This window comes from Mus pahari, chromosome 1 (genome assembly GCF_900095145.1).
Source record: "Mus pahari chromosome 1, PAHARI_EIJ_v1.1, whole genome shotgun sequence".
Classification (NCBI taxonomy): domain Eukaryota; kingdom Metazoa; phylum Chordata; class Mammalia; order Rodentia; family Muridae; genus Mus; species Mus pahari.
This window is the reverse complement of record NC_034590.1, coordinates 92,441,196-92,445,016: the sequence shown is the minus strand read 5'-3', so window position 1 is coordinate 92,445,016 and position 3,821 is coordinate 92,441,196. Positions and strand designations below refer to the sequence as shown.

General features: G+C 43.1%; 1 pseudogene; it reads right to left on the bottom strand.

The window, feature by feature from the left end:
- Window positions 1–2,939: 2,939 nt before the first annotated feature.
- Window positions 2,940–3,267, bottom strand: LOC110338110 (annotated as a pseudogene).
- Between the last annotated feature and the right edge of the window lie 554 nt (window positions 3,268–3,821).

Sequence of the window (3,821 nt, the reverse complement as noted above, 5' to 3'; positions counted from 1 at the left end):
AGTCTTCCACTTGTCTTCCCTTTTCCTGTGTTTGTCGAGCGCACCACCGAGATCAGGCACCACAAATGGTAAGTTTGTTGTGTTCTCATGTTTTTAAGATGGGGAATTTTGTGTTTTATGTATTTTACTATGATAACAGAAATTGAAACAGAGTTCCTTACAAGAATGGAAGCGTTTGGTAGCCTGGGGATGCAGCACGCAGAAGCTGCCCGTATGTGTTGATTGTTTCAAGGGACTCAGAGGGTACTCAGCAGATGCTGAAGAGTCTCAGCTTTGGTGTCTCCTTGTCTGCTTAAAGCCCAGCTCAGTGAGGGGAGAAAACCATTACCTCAGAGCTTCCATTAAGCTCATTTCACAGGAGGAAAGGCAGAAGTCTGTCAACACACTTGGACAGACTTTCGTCACGCACAATTGTCTTTTATTTCGGTCCCATTAAATACTCCTAAGAGATTCACTTATCTTCCATGCTTCTGTGTTCACACTTTGTCCTGGCATGTTTTTCCAAGTTCTCTGGATTCCCCCAAACATAATTCAGTCTCCCTCAAATGAATTCTACTCCCCTCCTCTCAGAGAGGTTGTTTAAGCTCTGACCATCTGATCTTTGCTGTGGGACTCAAAATTTGTAGATCTGCACACTGTGATTTTCCCCGTCCCTTCCCCTGACTGCATTAATCACTGTATACCTCTTGCCTCCTATTTAATGTCTAGTTGGTTCCTTCCAGAAAGTTTTCTGAAGGTGAAGGACAAAAGCCTTTCCTCTGCTCCTACTGGGATAAGAAAGAAATAGAGCATTATGCCGAGATTTAAGCTTCAGGATGAGGATTTAAGGCTCTGAGTAACCTTGAACATGAAGCCACAGTATGTCATCAAAGACGACTGCCATTGCCCTTCCTTGAGACTCCCACTTGTCTGTCCTGCAGGAGGGCAGGGCTGACATATGGGGGAACTTCTATTTTGTCTTCTCTGAAGTCCCAAACAGGGGGGGGGGAGGAAAGGGATTTTAGTTCTTTATTTGAGGGAAGAGGGCAGCGGAGGCTGATGCAGGTCTCAGAGCTAAGTGCTCAGGCTGCCACTAGCATCCTTCTGGCTGGCTCCCAAGTCTTCCCTCTCAAGCCAGCTCCCACAGACATTTCTGGCCTCTGCTTCCCCACCCCTGTGTATTTGCTTAGATTCATTATAGATATTTGTTGCTGCCTCTGTGTAAAGATTCAAAATCCTCCAAACCACAGGAGCAAATCTCAAATGCATCTACCCCTCTGAGTAGGGCTACCTCTGGTTAAGCGGTGGGTGGGTGGGGCCATTTTTGATGGCACAATGAAGGTTGATGCCTTGGTGCTTTGTCATTGGTGAGGGGTTCAAATCACTGTTTGAATACTCAAGTGAGACAGGAGAACCCCCGGCAACCCCAAAGGTGGTTTGGGTGTGGGACGACTTTCTAGCCCCATCATCCCAGTCCCGGCAACCTACTCTGTGGACTTCTCACATTGCTCCTGCTGGCCCTGGAGTTTTCTCTTCAGCCCTCTTCTCTGAACAAGACAATTTTTTTTTTTTTTTGGTTGACATTTACAACTCACCTGTTCTGATGAAGATGTCTCTTGTTCTCACAATTAATTTTTTTCTCATCTGCATTTGGTTAGCACTGTGTACACATCTTTTATTCATGTACTCAATGAATATTTATTTACCAGTTACTGCATTGCTGGCCTGTTGTCAGGCAATGGAGATGGAGCGATGTACAGAAGATACCAGCATTCCTGTTACTTAATTCCCTGCACAACAGATAGACCAAAATGGCTGGCTCTCTTCCTAGGTTGTGAACCCTATGGTCACACTAATTGCCTTGGTTACCCCCCCTTTCTACCCTCCATCTTTGTCTTTTGTGTATGTGTGACTGTGCTTGTTGCTTTTTTTGCCAACCTGACACAAACCAAGACATATGTGGGAAGTGAGAAGCTCAACTGAGTAATTGCCTTTGTCAGATTGGCCTGTAGTCAAGGCTGAGGTACATTTCCTTGACTGATGGTTAATGTGCAAGCGTACGTCCCATTGTGGGTGGTATCATCTCTGAGCAGGTGATTCTGGGTTGTAATAAGAAAGAAAGCTGGAAAAAACATGGGGAACAAGACAGTAAGCGGCATTCCTCCATGAACTCTGCATCCGTTCCAGCCTCCAGACTTCTGCGTTGAGTTACTGACCTGACTTCTCTCGGTGATGAAGCATGACTTGACAGTTGTTAGCTGAAATAAACCCTTTCATCCACAAACTACTTTTTTGTTTGCTTGCTTGCTTTTAGTTTTTAAGAGACAGGGTTTCTCTTTGTAGCCCTGGCTGGCCTAGAGCTTGCTCTGTAGACCAGGCTGGCTTCAAGCTCAGAGATCCGCCTGCTTCTGCCTCCCACATGCTGAGCTTAAAGGCAGGTACCACCATTCCCCAGCTTACTTTTGGTTATTATATTTATTTCAACAATAGAAATCAAGCCAAGACATTGGTGGTGCTGAGGATTCAACCTAGGTCCTCATGCATAGTAAGCAATGATTCTACCATGGGGCTATATTACATCCCTAGCCCCTATTCTTCATTTTAGCAAACCCTATATAGTACTTGTTGAGTGAGTGCCTGGATCTTCATGCATTGTGTTAACTTGCTCAAGACAGACACTTTTCAATTCTATACTAGCCCACAGCCTATCATGTGGTTGCTACTCAGCCCATCTTTTTTGAACACACATCACATGGACTATTTTTTTTTAAAGTATAAAACAAACAATTTTATTAGATGAACTCACTTATTTGACACATTAAGTTATGCAAAGAAAAATATATGCAACTGCACAAAAGGAATCATGTTTTCATATTATTAAACACAGCAGTGGCTGAAAATAATGAATTGTAGAATGGACCCCAGGATTTAATGCAAAAAACCATCCCGTACAAAAAAATGTCAGGCTTCTGGCTTCACAGAATCCAGCACTACACGGGCTTCTTTATACTCCTCAGTTTCTTCCAAGTCTTTTTCACTTTCTAATATCTGCTGAAGATCAGGATATGCAGCTTCTAACCGACACTGGCAATCTAGGCTCATCATCTGGGACTCTTACATGGTCTCTGCCTGCTTCTTAATGGCGCCGTTTACTCCATCTTCAGCCTTCATTTTTTCAATCGTTTCTTCTTGCTGCTTTGCTTCTTTTTCAAACATCACTCTTTCTTTGACCAATCACTTCATTACTCCAGTCTTGACCTTGATCTGCCTCACTCGGGGATTGGCCATGGTCCCTAAGGTGCCGCAGGAAAGAGAAAGATGGACTAACTTTTAAAAAGCCAGAGTAATGACATTAATTGCAAGGATATTTGAATAGAGAAGACACCATTTTTCTTGTTTTTCTAACTCACATCTTATAAAACACATTGAAATATACACATGGGCTCTAATTAGGAAAATGGTAATTTCTTGAGACGTTGGTATATAGGCAATGGCAAGTGATGGTAGATTTGCAAATGAAGACAGAACTTGTTATTAGTCATAAAGAAATGAGCTGATTTCCTTACCCTTTGAATCCAAGGAGGGTTGATGAGGACATCCTTTGGAAGGAAATAATGTGCAGACTCTGAGTATGAGTCCTATACTAGTCAGTTTTCTATGCTCTGACAAAACTCTGAAAGAAGCCACTTGAAGAAAGAAAAAAACTCAGTCTGGCTCATAGTTTCAGAGGTTTTTAATTCATGGTCACTTGACCCATGTGTGTCACTTTGGGTCTTTAATGAGGGAAACTATCATAAATATCCTAGAGGGAGGATGTGGAGAAGTGTAGTAGAGGTGGGAGG